The 12,116-nt window shown below is 47.0% G+C and overlaps 1 protein-coding gene and 1 pseudogene across 3 annotated transcripts in view; one reads left to right on the plus strand and one right to left on the minus strand.

Moving 5' to 3' along the window:
- Window positions 1-12,116, minus strand: part of LOC135921112 (uncharacterized) — a 424,568-nt gene that overhangs the window by 123,231 nt on the left and 289,221 nt on the right. The window lies entirely within an intron of this gene.
- LOC135921122 (zinc finger protein 76-like) lies at window positions 8,796-9,899 on the plus strand (annotated as a pseudogene).

Below are 12,116 nucleotides of genomic sequence, written 5' to 3' on the forward strand. Positions count from 1 at the left end.
GTTGTTAGAAGGGAACACTCCCTTGTTGTAGTCAGTTGAAACTTTTTGACCCTCAGCCGATATTCTAAAATATAATTTTGAAAAAAAATTTCCCATTGAGTTACACTTGTGCGTTGCTGTGAAGTTCCGAAGGAGAGTGTCCAGAATTCCTGGACATGAAACGCGTCGATGCATCCATGACTGAGGGCAATAAAATCAAGCATATAATGAAGGGTATCGACGAGGACGCGTTTTAGATGCTCATTTGAAAGAGCCCCTCTATTGTTGCCCAAGTTATTGATCTGTGCCAAAGCTATGACGAGCTCCGCCGTCAACACCTCCTCATCCGCAGTCCTGTTCCCCATCAGGAATTGTTGTCCGGCTTGACCTCTCCTATTTAAGATTCCACCTTCCTCTCGCAGATCAAGGCTTTCATCCGGGAAGAAGTTGCTCGCCAGCTCTCCCTCATCTCCAACCCGCCGGAGTCAAGTTCGTCCCTTAGTGCGACCCTAGGAGACGTTATAGAAGAACAAGTGCCCGAGGTCCCACCTCTGGAACAGGCGCCTCAACTCGCCGCCCCATTGTCTTACGCCGAAGCCGTCGCACGAACACGACCACTGACCTTCCGGGCTCCACCTCCGATGCCTAGCCCTGTTTTTACCTCCACACCACCACGACCTCCAGTTCATCGAGTAATTAATCCCTGACGCACAGCGGACAATCGGCCCATCTGCTATTCGTGCGGTATTTCCGGACACGTTGCATGCCTGTGCCGCCGCCGTCCACTTCATCCACGTGACGACCCACGCACAGCCGCGTACGACAATCCGTTGTCTTACGCTCCAGACCGCGATTTACCCCTTCCCCGCCCAAGCTTCTGACCGCCGTTCTCCTTCTCCTCGTCGTCGCTCCCCGATGCGTCGACGTCCCTCTACCGCTAACACGGAAAACTAAGTGGTGCAGTTCCCGAGGTAAGAACTGCGTCATCGCCACAACGCTTAAGCCCTCTTCTTTCGCCGCCCAACGTTATTGATGTCACTGTTGAAAGTGTATGTATGTGCTTGCAGTCATTCACACAGGTGCTGCCGTATCTGCGATTGCCGAAAAACTATGCCGCTCAGTACGAATAGTCACGAGGCCTTTCTTCGGTCCTTTACTCCGCACGGCCACAGCACAGCACGTCCAGCCGGTGGCTGCGTGCACCGCCAGACTTGAAATTCAAGGAGTGCTCTACACAGACGAGTTCGTCGTTTTGCCCCACTGTCTCCACGATATTTTCTTTTATTATATATTTGTAGATACTGCGTTCTGAAATCAGATCATAGCAGGGTGGGTGTACATAGAAATATGCAAGCATGTAAACACATAGAAAATTCATCAGATATAGAGGCATTTTTCAAACGTTGGTGAAGAATACATAACGTACAAGCAAAAAACAGCCACAAATTCATAACCTTTGCAAGCAATTTGAAACATTGATAAGGAATTCTGGGTAACAATATCATAATTAAGTTTATTCCAGTCTGTTATTGTCCTAGGAAAAAAAGATTATTTGAAACAGTTATTCCGTGCGTTCATTGGGGTTATTGATAAAGCATGCCTTCGTCTCGTGTTATAACCTGATGAGTAAGTAAAGAACTTGGAAGTGTTAACCTTATAATGGCCGTTTAAAGTTGAAAGAGGAACTTTAATCGGCACATGCCGTTGCGCACAATCACCGGGGGTAATCCACTGCGTCTTACGAGCTCACCAACAGATGCACGGCCGTATGAATTAAAAACAAACCTGTACATGTTCCAGTTTTTAAATGTTGGTTAAAGTGAATGGGTCCCAAATAATTACAGCATATTCCAACAACGGACGAATGTAGGAATTGTACACCAGTGAACGAACACTAGACGTAAAAAATTTCAGTGAGCGCCTCAACAAAAACAGTTTACACAAAGAATTTGCGATAACAGTATCTATGTGCTTCGTCCAGGAAAGCTCATTGGTTATCCATAGGCCCAGATATTTGCACTCTCTTACCTCTGATAGAGATACGTTGTCAACATTATATTCAAATTGAAGACGTTTTTTCTTATGTGTGATTCTCATAAAACTGTTTTCTTTTTTCAAAATTAATAGATATTTGCCATTGTTCGAACAAAGCAACGACCTTTGCCAGGTCATTATTTGGGCGCCTGATCATCAACAGAAGATATATTTTCATACGAAATACAGTAATCTGTATAAAGTTTCACAGAAAGTGAAAGTTCTGCGACTATGTCATTAATAAATAACAGGAATAAAAGGGGTCCCACAACAGATCCCTGGGGGACTCCAGACGCAACCTCTGCATTGTTAGAAGTATTGTTTAAAGTAACGGATTGGTGTCTGTTTGTAAGGTAGGCCTGATCCAAGTTAGTATCGGTTCGTATTTTATATAATACCGTAATTTATGAAATAATTTGTGATGTGACACCTTCTCAAATGCTTTACGAGAATCCATGAACACAATATTTGTTTGCTTTCCTTCATTGTGCGAGATCGAGAGCCTGTGCGAGATCGTGAACAGTCTCAACTAATTGAGTATATGTAGAAAACCTATGTCTGAAACCATATTAGACATCCGTATCTTCTGCTCTTCTAAAAAACCTAATATATGTTTATGAATTATATGCTCTAAAATTGTGCACGATGTAGATGTGAGAGATACTGGTCCGTAATTCTCCATGTGTGCCTTTTCCCGAATTTATGTAAAGGTTCCATTTCGGCCGTCCTCCAGTCATCCGGTAGGGAACTATCGCGTAAAGATCTGGTGAATACGACATACAGGCACTTAGCACATTGTTCCGCATAACGCTTTGAGAACGCGTTTGGTACATTGTCTGGTCCTGGTGACTTTTTAGTATCAACGTTCAATAGCAAGTTAAAAACGCCGCTCTCAGCAATAACAACGTCAGAACAGGAAGCGATATAAAAAAGTTGGGAAGGCAACCATTATCTTTGGTAAATACCGACTGGAAGAATTTGTTAAAAGTAGAACAAACGATAGTTTTATCACATACACATTTGCCGTCTATCATGAACCCACTGGTGGAAGAAGATTTAGGTTTGATTTGGCATCAGAATCTCTCGGGAGGTGTTTTATTAAACGAAGGCAGGATCGTTCCATAATAGTTTTATAGTTTTCTTTGTCACAAATTATTTTCTGTTTTAGTTGTTCTGAAGTGGCTTCCACAATAGATTCTAAGGTTACATTTGTTCTTCATTTCGTTGCTAACTTTTTAAGCCTTTGCAGTAAGCGCAACGTCTCACCGGAAATCCACGGGTTACGGTACATAGAAGATTTTGCAATTTTGGGAGCAAAACGGAGGATACATTCAGAGACAATTCCCCTAAAGAAAAGCCGTAAGTAATTTATATTGCAAGTGCGCTGTTTCTGAGGTCATCGAAGAAGAATGGAAGCCTATCGAGAATAGATTCATCATCTGCACGAGAAAAATTGGGAAACAAATGAACACTGTTGTTGCGGTAAGGGTAGACATTTGACAAGCTCAACAGGACAGCTTTGTGATCAGAAATTCCGTTTATGACTTCACAGGTTATGGCATTTCAGATGGCGCCACTTACAAAAAGTGAGCCTAGAACTGAGCCTACGGCTCCCTGTACGCTCGTGAAATTATTTAGCATTTGCAGTAAGTCAAACGTTAATACAATATCAAAGATTCTGTTATCAACACTGTGAGCAGAATGCGGTATAAAGGTGTGCCAATCAATGTTTGGTAAATTAAAGTCCCGTGGCAGTAGTATTCTGTCATCCGATTTTACATGGCAGTGCATATATTCCCTTAACTTTTCAAGTAATGCAACAGAAGAGTTTGGAGGCCTATAAAGAACGCCAAGGATGAAACGGGCCTTGTTGATGTATGCTTTGCAAAAGATAGCTTCAATATTTTGCACATCAGGATTTTAAAAAGTTGTATTGATGATTTGTACAAAATGGACCACTCCTCCATGTCTTCTGTCGCGGTCACTCCGAAATACCTTATAGCCCTTAGGAACAAACTCACTGTCAAATATTCCACTGCTCAACCACGTCTCGCTAAGCATGGCAACGTCTGCGTCATGCGAGAACAGCATGCCCTCAAATTCCACAGCTTTATTGACGACGCTACGACAGTTTATAATTCAGATTTTGAATGCAGGACTGGTCTCATTCTGGTGTCATTTATGGTTCTTCGGGATTTTATATCGTTTGTTCTTTCCATTATCCCATCTAAACATATCACCATTAATGCTTACCTTTATCAAAAACAGCTTAACTTTAGCTCCATTATTCCTTTCCTATGGTGCACTTTCCCATAATTTCTTTCTTACATCACGAGTTCTTTTCGAGTAGTCTTCACTGATTGAATATTCTGAACCTGTCAATTTCAGGCATGCCTTCATTATTAATGTCTTCTCTCGGTAGTCGTGTAGATTTATGATGACAGGATGATTCCTGTTTGATCTCCTACCTATTCGGTGGCATCTTTACGTGCTCTTTATCCTAACTCCCAGTTTTTCGCTAATAATGTCCTTTGTTATTTTGTCCGTAAGTTCCGTCTCTGTATAGCTTTCCTCTTCATTTATGCTCTAAATAAGTAAGTTATTCCTACCATTTCTATATTCCAAGTCGTCAGTTTAATTAACAGGTACGATACAGTGGCATCCAGCTTATGAATAGTTGGCCTCATATGCTCTACTAATATTATATTATTATTATTATTAGTTGGGATTTCCTCTCCCGGCACCAAGCTATCATTGATTGCTGCCGTGCAGAAGCCGCCTTCGCTTCGCTTGGCAATGCTATATCTGATCACGTTTCGCTTTCCTGCACCAAGTTGTCCCTCACCGACAACATCCAAACACCTCCGCACGCATCCGTCCTGGCATCTGTATCCTGTTCCATTACCTCCGACTCTACCGTACTCTTTACACCTTCCACTGCTTTTGTTCATCGCCACCTCTCACCACTCCCAACTGCGCAGCTTGGCCTTCAAGCTGGTGCGACTCACCTTACTGTATACAACCGCTTCCCATTGCCGATTAAGTTGCTTCGCGGTGAATCTCTCGGCACTGGGGGGCATTACAACACCATTACCACGTTGGAACTTTCTATTGGATCGTCAGAGGTCAACAACCTCTACTGTAGTCCCGTAACTGCCACATCGCCTGAAGACGTTTTCAGCCACGTCATCGACAACGTTTAAACCACAAGCAACGCCATGGCCTTCTCCATCTCCTCGAGAAATATCGCCCTGCTTTTGACAGCTATAACACTTCTGTGGGCCGAACGAAGACTGTATGTCCCCGGATTGACATCGGTTCTCACTCACCACTACGGCAGTGACCATACGGCGTATCGTCGACAGAACGACGCGTCATTGATGAGCAGGTAGGTGACATGCTAAAGCATGGAGTCATTGAACCGTCCGACAGCCCATGGGCATCGCCAGTTGTTTTAGTTAAAAAGGATGGCTCGATCCGCTTTTGCGTGGATTACCGTCGCCTAAACAAAGTAACCCGAAATGATGTTTATCCATTGCCGCGGATTGACGACGCCTTAGCCTGCTTACAAGGTGCAGAGTTCTTTTCCTCCCTCGGTCTACGCTCTGGTTGTTAGCAGGCGCCTAAGGCTGCAGACGATAAGCCTAAAACTTCTTTCATCATACCAGATGGCTTATACGAATTTCGTGTGATGCCATTCGGACTTTGCAAAGCGCCCGCGACTTTCGAGCGGATGATGGACACTATTCTTCGAGGACTCAAGTGGAACACGTGCTTGTGGTATTTCGATGATTTAGCAGTGTTTGCACCAGATTTTCCTACTCACCTTTATCGCTTGAAGCAGGTTTTAAGGTGTCTCAGTGACGCTGGCCTCCAACTAAACCTGAAAGAATGTCACTTTGTGGGCACGTAAGCTGACAATTCTCGAACATGTCGTGTCTAAGGAAGGCGTTCTCCGTGATGTCGCTAAGCTCTGTGCTGTTAAAGAATTCCAGAGGCCAACGTCTCTAAAAGATTTGCGCAGTTTCATTGGCCTGTGCTCGCACTTCAGTTGCTTTATTCGAAATTTCGCTTAGATTACGGCACCTCTGACAGAGCTTCTTCGGGGAGACCCCAATCTTTCCGCGTGGTCGCCGGCTTGCGACAATGCCTTCGCGACGCTTCGTCGCCTGCTCAGAACGCCACCAATACTGCGCCATTTCGATCCAACTGCTTCCACAGAAATCCATACGGATGCTAGCGGTGTTGGTCTTGGCGTTGTGCTCGCAGAGTGAAATCCCGGCTGCCAAGAATATTTTGTTGCTTACGCGAGCCGCACTCTCATGGAAGCTGAAGCGAACTATTCAGTCACGGAAAAAGAATGTTTAGCGATCATCTGGGTCATCCCAAAATTTCGTGCATACCTGTACGGCCGGTCCTCCGATGTCGTTAGCGATCACCACACACTTTGCTGGTTGTCGTCTCTCAAGGATCCCTGTGGCCACCTAGCCCGGTGGGCACTGAGGCTCCAATAGTACGATATACGGGTTCCCTTCCGCTCAGCCAAGAAGCACGCCGATGCCGGTGCTCTTTCGCGATCGTCTGTCCACGCCCACATTGTCAGTGTCTCCGTCCTAGAGGAGCCACTTCTCCCAGTCGCTTCTGTCGACATAGCTTTGGAGCAGCGCAAGGACTCCTGGATTTCATCTTTGATAGACTACATCTCTGATTCATCTGCACGCCCACCATCCCGAGCGTTACGCTGACAAGCTTCTCACTTCGCCATCCGCGACGGAATCGTCTATCGCCGTAACTACAGTTCCGACGGTCGCAAATGGCTGCTTGTAATACCCCGGCAGCTCCACACTGATGTATGCGCCACTTTCCCCGCCGACCCTTAGTGCGCACACGCTGGTCTCTTCAAGACCTACACCAGACTACGTAATAGGTTTTATTGGTTCGGTATGTACACATTTGTGCACAGGTGCATTCGCTCTTGCACAGTGTGTCAGTGGCACAAGCCTAATCCTTGCCGCCCTTCTGGACTAATGCAAACTTTGCCGTGCCCTTCGCGACCCTTTGACCGGGTTAAGATAGACCTATACGGACCTCCACCGTGTACAGCTGCTGCCAATCGCTGGGTCACTGTAAGTACACACCACCTCACGTGGTAGGCAGAAACGGCCGCTGTACCAGCCGAGACGGCTTGTGACGTTGCCTCCTTTTTGCTTGAACGCTTCTTTCTACGTCACAACGCTCCCCGCGAACTCCTAAGCGACCGAGGCCGCATTTTTCTCGCCGATGTCATTCAAGAACTTCTCGCTGAATGCTGCGTTATTCACCGCTGTACCGCCGCATGTCACCCGCAAACAAACGTATTGACAGAGCGCTTTAACCGAACTCTTGGCGACATGCTTTCGATGTATGCCGCCTACAACCACACTAACCTGGACCTCATCCTTCCCTATGTCACGTACGCCTACAATACGACACCCCAGTGAACGACGGACTTTTCTCTCTTATTTCTACTATATGGCTGCGAACCATCACTTCCCATTGACACTATTGTTCCTTACCATCCCGACTATCAGAGGGTACACCGGTTGCCGAAGCCACCCGGTATGCAGAAGAATGTCGGCAACTAGCTCGCTCTCTTACAACGCAAGAACAAATGCTACAGAAATTTCGTCATGACGACGGACGCCCCCACCACCAGTTTTCGCCTGACGCTCTGGTTTGGTTGTAGGTGCCTCCTACTTCGACACCAGGTGTCTTCTCCAAGTTTTTATCTCGATACTATGGACCCTACCCGGTTCTACAGGAAACTTCTCCGGTGAACTACGTCATCGAACCTGTGACGCCCCCTACAGACCTGCGTCGCCGAGGCCGCAAAACTGTGCGCGTAGATCGGCTCAAGCCGTATCACGAGCTCTTCGTCCTCACGACGCCTTAGGCCTCCTGCGCGGCTCCGTCTTCAAGGAGGGGGGAAGTTGTAAGCCGGATCGCTAGCGCTACTGAAGTGGGGCTCGAGCTAGACGCTGTTCCTTGTGTGACTGGATAAGCCTACGCTGTTGCGTCTCTCTGTCGGCGTCCTTCGTGCCGTCCACAGCGGTGTCGGACTTCTTTGCCATAATATTATTACGTAGGAAGACGCAGACGAAAAGCTATTTACAAGTATATTTACAAGGAAATACGCCACACTTGGCCAAGAGGCTCTAATCGTTATCGTCGTCTTCACCCTGCTCGCCTGTTTGTCATCGCAAATACTGTTCCATAGCACTACCCCCGGCGGCAAAAACGCCGTCCCGGAGCGACTTAACGCCGAACTCGGAAGCAGTGCAGTAGGCCTTGAGCCTACTGACGTGCACAACATCACTAGATGCCAGAGTAGAGGACGAGGTTGAACGCACAGAGCAATTTCGTATGTCACAGGCGTCACCTGGCGCAGCACGCGGTAGGGCCCTGTGTATCGCGAAAGGAGCTTCTCTGAAAGTCCGACGTGACGAGATGGCAACCACAGGAGCACGAGCGCACCAGGCGAAAACTGTACGTCAAGGTGGCGGGCGTTGTACTGACGCTGCTGAGTGGTTTGCGAGGCCGTCAGTTGAGTACGGGAAAGCTGGCATGCATGGCCGGCGAGGGCGATGGCGTCACGCGCATGCTCGCTTGTTGAGATCGCAGCAGCAGGAAATGCCATGTCAAGGGGCAACGTCACTTCGCGACTGTACAGTAGATAATATTGAGAAAATCCGGCGGTGTCATGCTGGGAAGAATTATATGCAAATGTGATGCAAGAAAGCGCAATGTCCCAGTCGTGGTGGACCTTGGAAACCTACTTGGACAGTATATCGGTAAGAGCCCTCTATGGCTCCACATCTTACATAGAAGCTGGACCAAGGAGAGCCATAGAGGGCCTCCAGGCAGTGACCTTTGAAGACGGCACAACTGCCTAAATCTCCACGACAACACCTGCTCAGCAGTTGTTCGGCTCTGATGTGTCGGAGGCTACACTTGGGTTAAAAAGCATTGCTGCTCAGGCTTCAGGTGATAACATTCAAGAAGAAGAGACTGGTGCACGATCTACAAATATTGTTCACATTACAAATAGGGGCTCCAGCAGTGGGACGCCAGGTGAAAAAGCCTTTATATGTCCTTTTGAAAGCTGTGGCAAAATGAACATTACACCCCGCCACCTCAAGGTGCATAGGCGCATACACTCGGGTGATCGACCCTTCAAGCGCCTGGTGGTCTGCTGCAGCAGGAGCTTCGTTACTGGCTATCGCGTCAAGAGCCACACACGCGTCCACACAGGCGGGCGCTGTATCGGTGCACACATGACGGCTGCACCAAGACTTTCAGAACTTCTGGAGACCTGCAAAAGTATGTTCGCACACATACGGGGGGAACGGCCTTTCAAGTGCCCTTTTGAGGATTGCACTCGTGCCTTCACCAACTCAAACATCCCAAAGGTGCACATGCGCACACACACTGGTGAGTGACCTTATGTCTGCAAATAGAACAGCCGCCGTTCTTTTGCCAGTGTCACAAATTACAAGAATCACATACGCATTCACACAGGCGAGAAGCCATACGTGTGCTTGGTGGCATCCTGCGGTAAGCGCTTCACTGAATACTAATCCCTGTACAAGCACAATGTTTTGCACACACACAGTAAGCTGTACATGTGCAACCTGTGCGGAAAGAACTACCGGCAGACCTCCACTCTGGTTATGCACAAGCGGACATCCCACGGCTTGCTCATGGACGACCCCCGTCTTGAACTGCGTGTGGAGGAAGAGCTGGAAGCAGACCTGGATGAAGCAGAAACTATTCAAGACGTAGAGATCATGCTAGAGCCAAAGCCAGCCGGAAGACGCAGTACCCGTACGAAAATGACTGTTGATTAACCATTGATATGTTGTTGGGCAATTGCTGAAACAACGTACTTCAACAAATTTTCAAGAGCAATTGAGTTCACTCAACTCTTGCACAACAATATTACCGTTGAGTGTCCTCAATAAACAATTCATTGGGTAATTTTTGTTGATCTTTCTAGTTGTTCTTTTTCTGTAGCAGTTGAGTCCAATACACAATAATTAGGACTCGCATATGAAAACATTCCAAAAATTTATTGCCAAGCGTTCCAACCTCATTCTTGTCACTTTGCGGCAGGTAGGTTCTTCTTTCGCCTCGCTTTCGTTAAAAGAAAGTAATGTGTGACCGATGGGGTGGAACCGAACGTCGGCCGTCGAGCCCGGTACTCTAACCAATAGGCCACGAGCGCGCCCTTACTCCTCTCATTCGAAAGCCAGTAAGCTCTGAAATGCTTGGCGCGTGCGCCGCGTGCCACTTCCTCGTGCTGTCGCTACAGCTGGCGCTTTGAAGCGCCTGTCTCCGGGACTGCCCCACTTTCGTAGCCATTTTCGCTACGTAAAAACTGCAACGTTAGACTAGATTCATGATCGCCCAAGTTCATAACGATTTATTTCTTCGCCGGTGTACAAATGCCATCGTCGTTTTAACATACACTAGATGACATAGCCATTGGTACTATCCATAAGGAGCATGTTTCGGGGAGCAGAAGAATGCGAAATTCACTTGCAAAAACGGTGACTACGCGCATGTGAAGTTCCCCCAAAAGTAGACACGGCGGCAACGCGGCCGGCGATAAGACAGGTGCTGACAAGCGACGACGCTACCTTCGAGCATCGGACGCGTTGTGGGAACCGTAGGATGCAAGCGCACACAAGCTACAAACATACGCGCCTGCAGGTCTCGTATGTTCAGTGAAATAGAAGAACACCAAAAGGAAATGAAAGAAATACAGGTAACTTATGCCTACAGGACTCTCATGCCTTACTTGTCACCTCGTCATCTGCAAAGGCACTACCAACTATTGTGGAAGCGTTACTTTTGTAAAAATTGCAAAATTAGTGGTAATTTTTATTTCTAGGTGGCGCTACAAACGTCAACGTAGCGTTACGGTGAGTGTGTGTGTGTATGTGTATATGTGCGCGCACGCGGTTGCAACCGTTGCAGCTTCGTTTTGCGCACACTTTTGCAACAGTACACATGGTTAGCGCTAGTTTCGTAGTCGCATTTTTTGGTCGTAGTATTTATTGTTTACGCTACAAATTAGGTTGTTGGTAAAATTTTATGAAAGTTAGTGGATAAAAAATTATTGCTAATTAATTAGCTGTTTTTCAGTGCCGTTATTTTGTGTTTGAAAGGTTTTTATAACTCAAGCCATAGAGAAAGAAATTCAACAAGAGGGGACACTCTTCAAGAACTGGCAACAGGAAACACGTCACGCCTAGTTTCAACTCCATCCGTTAGTTCACGCGAGCATCTGAAAAAAAAAGAATGTAAAATAAACTTCCAGACAACGTTTTATTTTTTTATTCCTTCCGAGTAAAAATTAAAACGTTTTGCGTGTAAATAAACTTATACTTTGCAACTTCTTGTTGCGTTGCCTAGCAACAAGCTAGCGGCCCGCCAGACGCGCGTGCATACGTCATGCGCCGGACAAGCCGCAGGAGTGAGCGAGGCCGGCTGCGCATGTGAAGCTCGTGTGCTCGGCGACCCGTCTCTTTTGGATGTAGCCCGTTTCTGGGGCTCCCGACGTTCTCTTGTGTTCCGTCTCCATTTCGACACGGCACCGCTTCACTACTGGACTAAAGCAAGGTGAGGAATTTTTTTTGACAGTCTGCGACGCACTTCAAGCACATTTAAGCCTTACTGCACAAAACTGAACCTATGAAGTGACGCAGTTATCGAAAAACAGCTCCGCAGTCCAAGCCTAGTTAATATGAGTTCATTACTCGTACTATGAGATGCTTGCAACGCTTTCTATGAGCCCAAGCATAATTAAAACTTATTTCAGTAGTTTTTGGGCACGCTCGCCGCACCTGGCTTTCTGACGAAAAGCACCTTGGCCGTGTGACGCAGTTTCGCGTGTACTGAATCTTACCAGGACAAGTTTTGGCGCTTTCTCTGACCCCAGACATTAATGTAACTAATTTCACAACTTTTTGGGGTACGTTTGAAGTACAGTGGCCGCGCTCGGCGTAGTGGCGCCGTTAGCGAAAAGCAGCTCGGCTGTGTGCCGCAGTTACTTACGCGTG

Source organism: Dermacentor albipictus, chromosome 2 (assembly GCF_038994185.2).
Source record: "Dermacentor albipictus isolate Rhodes 1998 colony chromosome 2, USDA_Dalb.pri_finalv2, whole genome shotgun sequence".
NCBI classification, from domain to species: domain Eukaryota; kingdom Metazoa; phylum Arthropoda; class Arachnida; order Ixodida; family Ixodidae; genus Dermacentor; species Dermacentor albipictus.